This window comes from Lissotriton helveticus, chromosome 5_1 (assembly GCF_964261635.1).
Source record: "Lissotriton helveticus chromosome 5_1, aLisHel1.1, whole genome shotgun sequence".
NCBI lineage: Eukaryota > Metazoa > Chordata > Amphibia > Caudata > Salamandridae > Lissotriton > Lissotriton helveticus.
The window spans coordinates 679,757,230-679,772,236 of record NC_136065.1 but is presented as its reverse complement, the minus strand read 5'-3'; the positions used below and the strand labels follow the sequence as shown (position 1 = coordinate 679,772,236).

Genomic DNA, 15,007 nt, shown 5'->3' with positions numbered 1-15,007 from the left:
GGTGCATTTGTCGCATGTAAAGAAGTTTTATGGACTAAAGACTGTTTCCAAGAACATTTCCGAGGATTTTAAAGACTGCCAAAGTACTATTCTCAAGGACTGTCCCGCAAATGACATTGATACGAAACCCTCCCTGTTAGAGAAAACTCCGCAGCAGGAGTATAAGAAGAAATTAAGGTCTAGTAAAATAAGTCAGCCAGTTTGATTGTCTAAGTCCTCCCCTAGGTGAAACGGTTAGACCGGTTTCTGACATGTATAAAATAGACCCCCATAGAGAGAGAGTTAGTGAGAACTCTAAAAGTTGCATTATTATTTTATGTTTTCTGCTATATCTCAGCCTTATGATTACCTGCATAAGTTATGCATTGTATTTATATTTTCCAGTTTCTCATGTAAATAAGTCTTCTAATACTACAGTAGAGCATACGTTTAGTGATCTGCCTCCTCATGAACTATCTTATCGTCTTGCTATGCGAAATAATTCCTTTATCCGCATGTTACATTATTCACACCAGACCAGCAATGCCACTAATTGTTGGGTGTGTGGTCGACTCCCCCCTTTCCAGACACCGAAGGGAGTTCTGCCACTCTTTCCTTATCCGTTTTCACATAACGGTTCATGTGGAGCATGGTCCACGTTAACGTCATCCTCAAATGATATGTCCTTTCTTAACAGTACATGTTTTCCAGACAAACAAGGTCTTCCCCACAGAACAGGGTTAGATCTAGAAAATGAAGTTTATAATTTGGGTAATTATTCTTCGAATTTCATGGTCCTGAATGTTCAGTCTGATACTACTCCAGACTTACCTGCTATGTCAGTACTACCAGTCAAAGGTGAATTATGTGTCAGAAATAATGGTTCTGTACATGTAGGACATAGTGATTGTACTACTATTGTCAAGTATAGTGACAGTGGGAACTCTATTTTCAAAGCTTCACGTCATTCTTATTTTGTTTGTGGTCAGACCGCATATGTTCGTCTGCCCCTCGATTGGGAGGGAACCTGTTACATTGCCTTCCTACTGCCACCAGTTTTTCTAGCCCCACCTGACTATCATAGGAACTCCCACCTAGTACATACTAGACACAAGAGAGACCTCCCGATTGTCGATTATACTGAAACTGCTCTAGAGCAATACATAGATATCAATAAAGGTGTCTTCCCCTACTTAGGTACTGTCGTGAATAGTAAACTGATACGTAGATTAACCAGAACACTTGAAGCAGTAGTGATTGAGACTACCTCTGCTCTAGGTAACTTAACCGAAGAGCAATCTTTTATGAGAATTGTCGTGCTCCAGAATCGTCTCGTCCTTGACGTCATACTGGCCGATAGGGGCGGGGCATGTAGAGTCATCGGATCTAGTTGCTGCATTTTCATTCCAAATAACGCGCCGTCTGTTTATTCAGCTATAACCAGACTCCATAAAATTGCCCATCTGTTACACCAAGATCCAGGCACCTGGACATGGTCCGGTTGGTTCTGGAATATAATTTCCGCCTGGGGATGGAAAGTATTGTCCTTTCTAGGTATTGCAGTAGCGATCATATTCAGTTGCTGCCTCTGCATACAATGTGGCCCTGCGATTTGCGGCATTTGTGCTACCTCTTGTATTCCTAGTCCCAAGTCCCGTTCTAAATCCAGTTCCAAGAAAATTCGAGACGAACAAATGATACTGTATGAAATAATAGATGGTATCATGAATATTGATGTTTCCTGATGGAAACGTAGTGACAAGGAGGGAATGTGGAAAAGTAAATTTTGCCATGTTCTGTGTCCCTACGTGTCCCCCATCTTATGTTATGTGTGCATGATTAATATGCATATGTATTCCCCATGTTCGATTAAAGACGCAATTACAGTTGCGTCCATCTCTAGTATGCCAGTTTCCAGTTCTCGTGAAAGCTACGAGTATCAGGCCTATGTAAAGTTACGTTGCCACGTTTCTCAGTGTGCACGTTATTTCATTGAAAAGTCCCCGTTTCTAGGCCTCAAAAGGGCCCGGACACCAGATTCAGCTCCTGTCTCCTGAGCCCTCGCTGAGGAGCGATACAGCCCCCACCTGTATTCCTGACCCTTCACTTACTTCCTGCCTCACAGTGCCCGGCTCAGCCTGGCTCTGCCTGCTAGTCTGCCAAGAGTATGTTATGATTCTAGTTATCAGTCCAGCCCTCCTTCTCTGCATTCCTAAGCTACTGAATCGCATCAATAGTTTCCGTCATCGTCTAGCCTTTACGTCTCCATGTAAGAGAAATACTGTATTAATGGTCATTTCATATTCTTCAACACGCACTACATGTAGAATAATGCATGCACCAGTCTTAGTGTCTGTTAGCCTTTACCCCGATAACTTTTGGATTCTATCAACATGTTCTCTAAACATCAGATACTAGATAGTGTTTAGGTACATGTCGCCCTGACTCTCCAGACTTCAGTCTCTGCTCCTAGCGCAGAAGTCATAGCCCCCAGCTTCTCCTAGTAACACGTCATTGTCAGTTTGCGCGCACTATTAGGTTAGAGGTCCCGGCTCCTCAGATAGCCCCCTCCATGTCTCCGCCTCATTTATGACATATTCTGTTACGTTTACATCACATGTCTATGTTCACGCCTCTTGTTACACCTACTTTCACCCTTATCTTTCGCGACTGCTATTGACCACACCCACTGCTCCGCCTATTGTATGTATTGTAATGCAATTGTTTTAGTATATATACTTGCGCACTGTTATTAAATGTTACGCCGACTCCGATCCTGCCCCTGGCAGCGCTGCCATCCCAGTCCTGTGCAGGTTGTCCTGTTCCTGTCCTTACGCTGTATTAAACCTGCAAACTCCTACTACCTCGAATCTTGACTCTTATTTATTGAGCTATCTGTTATTACTATATCCAGTCAAAAATAGATCCGGTATTATTTATTTATATACCACAGCAGGCTAGGGTAGCGGTGTTAGGGTGAGAGGGTGTTTACATTTTTGATGGTGGTTCGGTTGGTGATGTTGATTAGGTTGGTGGTGTTGCGAGTGGTTAAGGTGGTTATGGCTGGTGGTAGAGGTTTTGTGGTTTTGGTAGGGTGTTGGTGTTGTGGATGGTGGCAGTGAAGGTGGTGGTGGTAAGGATGTTAGGGTTGTTTAGTGTGATAGTGGTTAGGGGTGGTGGTTAAGGGGTTTTGGTGGTTAGGGTTGTAGTAGTTGGGTGGTTTGGGTCTTAATGGTGATGACAGTGGTGGTGTTTAGATTGGTGGGTAGGTTGTTGGTGTTATCGTGGTGGTTAAAGAGGTAGTGTTGATAGGGTGATGGAGTGGTGTTGGTGGTTAGTTAGTTGTTTATGTGATGGTTAGGGTGCTGATGTTGGTTAGAGGGGTAGTTGTGAGGGTGGTGGTGAGGGTTTTGGTAGTCCGGATGGTAGCGGTGATAGAGTGGGAGTAGGTTGTTGGTGGTGAGGAAGGTGGTGGTGGTGTAAATGTGGTATTGGTGAGGTTGTTGTTGGAAGTTATGGTGGTTAGGTTGGTAATGGTTAGGAGGTGAAAGTGGTTAGGGTGATGGCATCTAAGGTGGTAGTATTGGTTAGGGTGGTGGTGGTAATTAGTGTGTTGGTGGGTAAGGTGGTGTGCGGCTGATTGGGTGGTATTATAGTGGTGTTGGTAGGTTTAAGATATGGCAGTGTGTTAGGGTGGCATTTTTTGTTGGTGTTAGGATGGTGTTGGTAGGGTGGTATTTGTAGTTTATGATGTGTATGCGTTTGTTTAGCTTGCTTGTATGTGAGCAGGTATATGTGACAGAGTTTATTTCAATGCAAAACCAAAGGGGATGATGGACGGAGTGTTGAACATTGCAAACACTCACCCCCAGTCAACTGATCTGGGTTTAATCCATCATCATTTTTTAGCTCAATCCGCCACCCCAGTTCAGACATGGCCATATGCAAATCAGTCTGACCCTGTGCCTCATAGGAACAGTCCAGACCGAACTGCCAATCCATGTCTTCCCTGGACCGGAAACACGCATTCTGGGACCGGTTTCTGGCTAATCAGCCTTCATCAGCCAGGTTAGCTTGAATCCAGTGGCAAAGTGAGCAAGGGACCCACATCTGGGCATACTCTACCAACTTAGGGTGTACAAAGCAAAACCAAAGGGGCTGATGGATGGATTGTTGAACATTGCGAACACTCACCCCCAGTCAACTGATCTGGGTTTAATCCATCATCATTGTTTAGCTCACTCCGCCACCTCAGTTCAGACATGGCCATATGCAAATCAGTGTGACTCTGTACCTCATGGGAACAGTCCAGCCCGAACTGCCAAGCCATGTCTTCCCTGGACCGGAAACAAGCATCCTGGGACCGGTTTCTGGCTAAAAAGTCATCATCAGCCAGGCTAGCTTGAATCTAGTGGCAAAGTGAGCAAGGGACCCACGTCTTGGCATACCCTCACAACTTAGGGTGAACAAAGCAAAACCGAAGGGGATGATGGACGGAGTGTTGAACATTGCAAGCACTCACCCGCAGTCAACTGATCTGGGTTTAATCCATCATCATTCTTTAGCTCACTCCGCCACCCCAGTTCAGACATGGCCATATGCAAATCAGTCCGACCCTGTGCCTCATGGGAACAGTCCAGCACGAACTGCCAAGCCATGTCTTCCCTGGACCGGAAAAAAGCATCCTGGGATCGGTTTCTGACTAATCAGCCCTCATCAGCCAGGCTAGCTTGAATCCAGTGGCAAAGTGAGCAAGGGACTAAAATGTGCACAAGCAGGGACTGCTTGAAGATAAAGAAATAAATAGGCAATATTGAAAAAAGACAAAACCTAGGAGGTGGGGAAGTGTAAAGGAAAATGTACACCCACAAAGACAGTTTTTAGATAAAGAAATAAACAGGCAGTCTCCAAAAAATGGCAATGCTCAGGAGTGGGCAAGAGTAAAATAAAAATGTGCACTTGCAAGGACTCTTTGAAGATAAAGAAAGTAGCTCCCAGAAGAGAAGCAATGGAAGGACACAAGTGCTTGGGCCATGCTCCATAGAGGGCTAATGAAATGAAAAGGAAGTCAAGCCGTAATGCCCTGATAACACAGAAGCAGGGAAATGAGAGTAACAATGAAGCCGACCGATGTTAAGCAATGGGCGAACTGTAAGCCCATTGATAGTGAACAAAATGTCTCAAAAAGACGGTGCATCCGCTGTCTAGGTGAAACCTAAAAAAACACTATTTAACAGCACTATTTTGAAATATATTGGCTAAACTGTCCTGGATTTTACAGCCAGTTCGGAAAAGTAACAAATGAACTACACTAATACTTAATTTTTGCATAGTGGACATGGACATTGCTTCTAAGTGGTAGGCATTTGTCCTGGAGAACATGATTTTTCTTATATAAACAAGCATTGACAAAAACCAATTGATCTCGCCAATGCGAAAGCTATTGACTTTATAGTTCCATGAAAATCATGTTCCTTTGTCTGGACATGTCTTGAAAAATGTCATTTGAAAAAAAAAGGAGGTCCAGCTTTCTTTAAGGCCCATTCAGCTGTAAATATAATGCATCATATAGCTTTTTACGGAACATACTGGCATCAACACAGACAAGTGGGAACAAACCAACTGGGACTGCAGGCTGAGAGGGTGGGGGCAAAGCAACACTGACGGCAGGAAAGGAGGGTGAGGACAAAGCAATACGGACAGCAGGCAGGGAGAATGGGGGCAAAGTAACATGGATGGTAGGCAGGGTGGAAGGGGGCAAAGCCACAAGAAGTGTGGGCATGGAGGGTGGAGGCAAAGCAAAGCACAACAATACGAGGAGGGAGAAGCAAACATGTGAGCAAGCAGAAGCAATATTATGGAGTGCTGTAACTAAAATAAAAAAGTAGTTCCAAAAGTGCAAGCAGCGGAAAGACACTGGGCAAGGAAGTAGTACTGGTGCTGTTTTCCCAGGTGAGGGACAAACACATAAAGAGTATGTGAAGCCAGGACACACTGACCAAAGAGAAGAACAGAAATGAGAGTTAGATGAAGCCAACTAATGATAAGGAATGAAAAGGTTCTAAGCACCATGTAGGCAAACAAAATATCTTGCAAGTGACAGTGTATGTGTTTGCTCAGACGCCGCCTAAACATTGACAAATACGCTTGTGCCACAGAAGAATCAGTGCTCATCTCATACGTTGTGTCTCAGTGGTTTGAGGTGGGCTCTATACAACTGTGCAACGTGTGCAACTCTCATCTTTGACACTGCTACCTATATACCTACCTATATATCTCTCCTACTATTTTTCCTTGGGCTAGAGAGTACTTTGAGCCTCACGCCAGTGCTCCGAGTTGAGGCACCACACCCGATGTTTGCGGGTAAGCCTTATTTGGTTTGTGTGCACACCTGCATTGAGGTATTATGCTCACGTTGTAGCGGGTAGTTTTATTTTGAATGCCATCCTAATTTAGGTGTTACATACATTAGCAACAGGACCAACTGTAAATATAGAATTTAGGTGATTGATAACAATATTGTATGTCCACTATTGTGTTGGAATTGTGGCTACCTAATTACATTTAGAACGGTAACCTATCTATGTATTTATCCCTGTTTTATTTCCCTCTACAGGTTTCTACAGGTTTATCAACAGTGGATACCCTCTGTACTTGTCAGAGGACCACTGTACGGTTCACAAATGACAGCAATTTTTGGAGCAGAAGCATCTGTACCTTAGGTCCTGACGAATGCCACATACACCTCGTTTGAGGGAACAATGGCAGAAACATGTTGACCATCTTGAGTGACACATTCAAGTAGGTTTAATCCACTCCTGCAGTTTCCCTTGTTTTCAGTCTTGACCCAGTGTCACCTGAATAACGCTGTATGCAAATCTAGCAGCCAGTTTAATTATCACATCACCAAGTGCACCCTCTACTCACCTCACCATCGGCAAGCTCATAGTTAGAATTCTATCTTATATCTTGAAAACATCCATTGAACTCCTCCGCCTGAGTGCAGGGGTTGTAGCCCATACTGTGATAGGTCTCACGGTACGAGGAAGTTCAGAATGATGAAGCATGCCACTTTTGGTGGGTGACGAAAGCCATCCTTCAAAAGGAATGCTCCTTTCCATTTAGGTTGCCCCAGTTTCCTGGATCCGTTCCCTCTTTTCATACGTTTTCCTCTTTTTCTTGTTAAAGACCCAGGTGTTTATTTATGAGGTACGTTTTTATTTCGTGGGTAACACCTGCTGGTCTATAAGTCTCCCTTGGCCCTCTTTTGTTGTGATTGTGTGAGGAGAGCTCTCCCAATACATTCCCATAAACCAGTGGCACAACATTAAATGATACTCCCCCCACCCTGCAGAATGTGAAGATTGACCCCTGAGATTCCCATATCTCACCGAAATGCAGAGACCTTAGTTTGAATGGTAGCTCCTTGGATGGTGGGGGTCCCCCCACACTGAGGGGCAGCAGGGGCCCAGGCTACGCACTTACCATAAGCTGAGTGACACTGATATCACAATACTGAGACTTTCATAAGGTTTTCAGACTGTATCTTTCTTCTTGCCTAAACCATGCATCACTCTCGATCTTACTCCTGTGACTCCCACAAAGCTATTGCAATGATCCTCTATCTTGTCCTGTACAAAGCACTGTTATCCCAGTTTTGACACACATGTAGAGCACGCATGATACATATCTACTCTGGCCTCAAACAGGCATGGGTTCACTTTTATTGACACAACCACAGAACACTCACAATGCATCAGTGTGACTGGTTAACTTTGGAAAAGATGGGTCCTGAACTGCAGTGAGCAAGCAAAATGGACAAAGGTGGCTTCCAACTTGGGGATTTGTGCCCTAACAACTAGGATGTGAAAAGGCGATTTTACTGCACCAGTTCATGTCTATATCTGTTTATCTGTGAGAATAACAACACAGCACACGTCAGTCAACAAGTGAGAAATGAGGTAGGAAATTGTCATAAATCTACCAGTACAATTACACACATAATCGTAACTCAGTCCCACGCCCATTGTAATATTCACACTGTCTGCTAGCTCTTGCCAGCTGCTTGCATTGTGATGTCGTAATTCAACTAATCAATAATAAATGACCATGGTAAACTAGCAATGTAATTTCTTTATGACAGATGAATGGTGGTGTTGTGGAATCCATCTAGATATAGGTTTCATTTTGTGACACTCAATAGGGAAGCCTGCAGAACGTGCGGAGACCTGTTGTTGAACTTCTGTACTCTCACTGTAACCGCAAGACTTTGAAAAATGATAGTCACAAGTGTTCCTGACACACTGTTGAAACGCTTCATTTGCTGATTTCATAAATCAATGCCCATAATAATAATAATAAAGGCATTTATAAAGCGCCTGGTGACGCCATCCCGGCGTGTCCCCGCGCTGTGGAGAAAAGGAGAACTGTCAGAGGCAAGCATCCAGCAAAATGACCACAAGAAACTAGTAGTTAAATTAGTAAGTTTTAACCAGTCGTCTGAAATAGGTCTCTGACCTCTCCAACCTGAGGCTGGCCGGAAGTTTATTCCAGTTTTGGGCGACAAAGAAGTGGAACGAGCGGCCGCCCATTCTTGCTTTCTTTATCTTGGGTACTACCAGCAGCCTCGTACCCTTGGATCTAAGGTCCCTTCCAGGCAGGTATCTGGTGACCAGATTCCTAAGATATGTTGGAGCCTTGTCCCAAAGGATACGATGGCAGATAAGGAGGGCTTTAAACAACACCCTTTTTTTGATTGGGAGCCAATGAAGAGCATCCTTCGTGGTAGCCTCATGATCAGCCGTGCTGTGGCGTTCTGTAGGACCTGTAGATGTCCCAGATTCTTTCCAGACGCACCCAAGTATAATACACTTGCGTCATCAATACGAGAAGTGATAAGGGCATGTGTCAGCGTCTGTCTGGCTTCCATCGGAAGCAGATCTAAAGTTTTGCGTAAGGTTTTTAAAACGCCAAAGCACTTTCCCTCAACCCGGCGGATCTGACCAACATAAGACAGAGTGGGATCTACCCATACCCCCAGGTTCTTAGCTTCCCTACAGGGCATCGGGGTCGGGCCCAGACATTGTGGCCACCAGTCAGAGGTCCAGCTGGATCTGTTTCCACCCACCACCAGCACCTCGGTCTTTTCGCCATTTAACTTCAAGCATTTCTTGTTCATCCAGTTGGCCAATTCATGCATATATGCTTTAAAGTTAGATGCCTGGGCCGAGGGTGCTTGGGATAGGGAGATCAACAGCTGGGTGTCATCTGCGTAGGAGACTAGCTCCACACCAAACGCCTGGACCACCTCCGCCAAGGAGCCATATACATATTGAACAAGGTGGGGCTCAGGGCAGAGCCCTCAGGCACCCCCTGTTCCACTACAAAATCCCTGGACTGGAATATGCCTCTTCAAACCTGGAAACTACACCCTGTCAGGAAAGATTTCAGCCAGCCTAATGCAGGACCCGAGACACCACCCCTGCTCAGACACTGCAGCAAGGTGTAGTGTGCTACAGTGTCGAACGCTGCGCTGAGGTCTAGAATTATCAGCGCCATGATGTTTCCCGCATCCACCCCCTGCCTAATGGTCTCTGTAGCCCTTAATAGGGCAGTTTCCGTGGAGTAACCAGCCCAGAAACCTGATTGAGAGGGGTGTAGAAGGTTGGCCTCGTCCAGAAATGCCATTAGCTGTTTATTTGCCACTTTTACTGCTACCTTGGCCATATAGGGCAGGAGGGAAATAGGTCTTACGTTTCCTAGGATGTCGTAGCTAATGGAAGGTTTTTTCCTAATGGGCAAGACCACAGCTCTCTTCCAGTTCACTGGCAGTGTCTGCGATACAAAGGAGGTGTCCAGTAAGTGCCTAATGTAGGGTTCAAGAATCTCCAGACACTCTCCCAGTACCTTAGGGGGGGCAGGGTCACTAGGGGAGCCTGATTTAATAGTGAGACAGATGCTCCTTAAGGTCTCTGGAGGGGGGACCGAAAAACATGTCAACCTCCTCCCCTTCTCCCTGTCTCCCCCCACTTCCTCAAAATTTAGACCATTCCCAGGACAACCAGTGAAAGTAGAGTAGATGTTTCTCACCTTCTGGGAGAAGAATTCTGCCACCCTATTACATTCATTCTCTGAATCATCACTTGGTGCATTTAGATTGGCCACTGCGGAAAATCTCCTTATATATTTTAAACAACTCTTTTGAAGAGTTCTCCGCATCTCCAATTCTAACTTTATAGTGTGTCGCCTTAGCTCCTCTCAGTTGGGCCTTATATTTCTTCAGTCCCTCCCTGTACAGTTGCCTATTCTCTGCTCCAAAGTCTTTTCTCCAACACCTTGCCAGGCGCTTACACCCTGCCTTGGCTTGCTGCAGGGCCGGGGTAAACCATGGGCAGATTTCCTTCCTCTGGTGCCTGCTGTATTCACAGTTTGCGGTGCCACTTTATCAAGAGCATTAACAATGCGCCTGTCCAAGTTTTCACTAGCGCACTCACTGTTGCGTATGTCCATGCATAGCCATATGTTTTATTCTGATTAATGACTGGGGAAACCCCTATTGTCTTGTCTGAATCTTATGGGATGTGTATCTTTGTGCAATATGTACTGTACTCAATGAAACCCCATGTTTACTTCTGCCATTAGAGCACGTCCGGATTGGTACTTCACTCCTCACAGCTGTGATGATAAAGTTGCACTTTGAATCTCATACACTTTGAATCTCACTGCCTGTGGGTTTATTCATTTCAAGCTGCCACAGTGGCATGACTACACAGATTTAAGAAATATTTTATATAATCATTATATGCTTCCATCAATCAGAGTAACATAAAACACTGCTACTCTGCAGTGGGGTTACAGGCCAGTCAGTCACTAGTCTAGGCTCACACATATGGGCCCACATGCATCAAAGCAAAAACCGGTCGCAAACGGGCAGATTCTCAGAATCTGCCCCTTTGCGACAGGTATTTTTGCATTTGGGATCCATCATCCCAAATGCAAAAATCGCAATTTAAGGAATCTCTTAATTGCAGTTACTTAAATTGCGATTGCATTTAAGGAATCCCAAATTGAGATTCTTAAATGCAATGCATTAAAGTAAAAAATTTAGCAATTTCGCTAATAGGGGGAGCAAATTACCATGAAGTTGAACTTCATGGTAATTAGCAAAAACTCTGAAAAATGCACTTTTGTGCATTTAAGTTTCATGTTGTGCACATGCATGTGTGCGTGCAACATATGTGCACAGATTAATTTCAGTGGTGCAACAGGGTGTCATTTTGACACCCTTGCACCCTTGAAATTGCATGAGCAATTTGCGAGTGCCTGGAGGAATTGTAGTAATGTGTAGGAATCGCTATAGCGATTCCTACATGCATAGGCTTTTGTGATTCCTTAAATGCGATTCCTTAATAAACGCAATTAGGAATCGCAAAAGCCTACATTGATGCATGTGCCAGATGGTACTTTGTACTAGCAGGAGGTTGTTTGAAAGCCAGAGTGTACAGACCTAAGCCACATATAAATATATACTTGCAGCCAAGATTGCTCAATTGATGGAGCAGAGATAAAGCTGGGAACAGAAACAGGGATTAGAGCGTGCACTAATTAGAGCCAGGGCTAATTTAAAACACATATTTTTACCTTCTAAACAGCGTTTCTGTTAGTGCTAATGCATTAGAGGAAGCATGCAAAGCGCTCCAACTCTACCCCCACTTATTTTCAAAGCACCAGCAGCATTTACGGAGATGCAGAGACGTGACTATTAAAAAGAAAAGCTAAAACAAGACAGCGATAATGTACATTGACGAGATCCCTGTTTTATAGGTAACTGGACAAGTACAAGCAGAAACGGAGAAGGGCAAGAACGATATATTTACCTACATAATTTGTGTTTCCTACCATGTCTGCATTCTTGCTTACCTTTCTACCCTGCCTGCTGCAAGCAGGTACCCATACCTACGTCTCTGTATTCATGCCTGTCAGCATCCATGAACATTTGCCTTCCTTTCCTACATCCCTACCTGCTTAGCTCCCTGCCTGTATCTACAAATGTATCATGCTTGCATGCGTGTCTGCTTCCTCTACAGGGTACATCTCTGCAGCCCTGCATTCCCTGTTTGAATCAATAATACATGTTCGCATGCATGTTTGCTTGCTTGTATCCCTATCTGCCCAGACAGCTCATCAGGTTAAAGAGCCTGCAGTTTTATGTACAACCCGGGATGCCGTCTCTGCGATTCATCTTTCTGAGGTTGATGAAATGAGTGCTATGGCATGGAATGAAAAACAAAATTCTTATGTAGGTTGCATTTGTTTACTATAATTCTTAACACGCCTGCAGGAGATTCAGGACAGTGAGCCAGGACATTCCAGATATTAAAACAGTCTTAACTAGAAACCCTAATGGCAGAGGTATTTCAGCTGCTGTCTTTTTCTCTGGGCCACATATATTACTTAAAAATAAATCTAATTATTACAGTGTTTGTGTTTAATATATTATTTACTTACAAAGCAAACAGCAAAACATTGATAGGTATTCAGGGCTTTAAGTGAGATGAAAAAAATAGGGGGGTCTCTAAAAGGGATGTGGTCTTTGTAATTAGGGTTGTGGCGTAACCACTAAACTACATTTCTGTGGTTTTCATAGTGTCACCTGACTTGTATTTTGGTTCCTCTCTGAGTGTTCTTACATTGCATCCATTTGTATAACAGAAAAATTGACATACACTTAAAACCAGCCTGAACCATTGGCTTTGTCAATGATCGTCAGTTGTTTAAAATAAATGAGCAATAACAACAGTGGGGGGCTGATGAACTTTGAAAGTGGTGAGGCGTAAATACCTTCTTCCAAGTTGAATAAGCAAGCACACAAACCTAGAGAGCACAACCTACTTCAAGGATTTTCCACTGCAAACATTTTGTAAAACATTAGAACAAAATGTTCACTTTGGAGACCAAACGCCCCAATAATTAGCTTGTAATCCAGAGGTTTTGAAAGGACACTGATGACATATTGGACTATTCTTGTGATCGGCCAGTATGCCTTGGCTTTTCTGGATATATAAGTACTTACCTGCTGCATTTGGTTGTAATAAGAGCATTACGCTACCATTTTGCCCTTTATCATTCACTTCACTAGGTCAGTTATAGCAGGACCAACTCGGCTGTCTGATTGTGTAACAATAGCTGTTGTACACGAGTCAGAAGACATCCCTCTCAGCGCTGCATTGGTACATAGTAGAGGTGGACAAGACAACACATTAACAGGGAGAGTTGGCTCGGATCTCAGAGCCTATGCACGAGCCAAGCAGTGAAAATATGTGTTGTGTAACTCACACAACAAACGACGTGAAATATGATAACATCTCTTAAAAGTTAAAAAAGTGTTTTTCTATAACACATTGAAGCTTTGGCATTAATAGGGCATACGGTAGCACTGCACTATTAAAAGTGATAATTTTGTACAACTGGTAGCCTGAACATACTTATTTTAAAGTGACTTCTTTCATACATGATAATGAAGTAAAAAGAGTTTGGGTGAAATAAAATATTTGTCTAAGAAGACACATGAAACCTAACAGTGCCTCTAGCTGACCCAGAGACAGAACTGAGCCTGACTCTAATGTCTAGTAAACAGTAAAAACTAAATTACTGTATAGAAAGAAAGGTTAAATAGGATTAACTCTATATAAAGGTTAAGTGGGGCCACTGCAGACCCTTAATGCTAACAGCAAAGCACATTACAAAAAAGAAAAGAAATTTTAATATGACTTTACATACTTTTCATGCGCCATGTCAATAATGAGGAAAATTCTCAGCATTAACTGAAAAGAAACTAACCTGAATGCTACCTTTCCAGTCGATTTACTTCATAGATTCTCTCCTCTGCTTCTGCGGGCCTTCGGAAGCCATGCATCTCGAGATTACGTGCTGATCTCAGACTGCCAAATCAGAACACTCGATGCGACTGGGGGCTGACCCTTGCTATTCAGCTGTATCCTGGCATTTGACAGGGCATGGGACGACTTTGTCAAAAACACGTCACCGCCCGAGCAGGATGCAATTTTATTGTATTGTAATTGTATGTATATCATTTTTACTACACCTGAAGAGGCGTTGAAGCGTTTTACGACAGGCAGCACGCTGCTCCGGAGCCCAAGGTTAATGGTTAGTCCAGTGTAATTGGTTAGTGTTTGTTATTGGGATTAGTCTTGTGCGCTCAATTACAGGAAGGTTCAGAGAATGCTGCCCAACGTATAGCAATGAGGACCAGAGGCGCAACTAGAGCCAAATTTCGGGGGGGGCCGGGGGGGAGGCTGAGGAAAAATTTCAGGGGGGGGGCTGAACTTGTAATCAATAGGCAGAGTGGAGCTGCAGGGGCTCTTAGAAGGGGTGAAACAACAGCAAGGCCTCATTAACATGTAAATGGTCTTTAAGACCTGTGAAGTGCTCGGGTGCGGCGGTGTGTGTGCCCGGGATGCTGTCTTATCCCGGGCTGCCACACACGACGGGGGGGGGGGGGGGGGGGGGCCCTTTCAGTCCAATGGGTGTTGCGTGCCTGATGAAGACGGTGGGTGGGGTTTCATTTTTAGAATACTCACCTCAAAAGAAATGATTACGGTTAGGATGAGAAGACTTAAGAGTACTGAAGATTACTGGTAAATAATTGGGACAGTATCCTGTATCCATAAGAATCATCCCAAGAATGCTCAATTTAGGAAAGAGGTGAAGACACACCTCTTTAAAGACTACTTCATAATGCAGCAACACTCCATTGACCAGCTACCTCTAATGTCAATAATTAACTGTGTGCTTGCCTATGACTCTTTAAAGTGCTCTATTGCCTTTTAGGCTTGGCTTGTGCTATGCACATACTGCATACATTCATATAGGTTAGACATTATTGTTTATATCCGTAGAATTTCTAATGGGCAATAATTTAGAAGTTAAAAAGGAAAGAATGCAATTTTCTTTAAAAACCTGCAAAACCGGAGGCTCGAAAAAGTACAATTGTACTGCAAAACAGAAA

The 15,007-nt window shown here is 43.9% G+C and overlaps 1 long non-coding RNA gene across 2 annotated transcripts in view; it reads right to left on the bottom strand.

Moving 5' to 3' along the window:
• LOC144754827 (uncharacterized) overlaps positions 1 to 13,910 on the bottom strand; it is a 280,861-nt gene extending 266,951 nt beyond the window's left edge. For both annotated transcript variants that reach the window (XR_013594770.1, XR_013594769.1), the window contains exon 1: positions 13,819 to 13,910. This is a non-coding gene — a long non-coding RNA (uncharacterized LOC144754827). The remainder of the gene's footprint in view (positions 1 to 13,818) is intronic.
• Between the last annotated feature and the right edge of the window lie 1,097 nt (positions 13,911 to 15,007).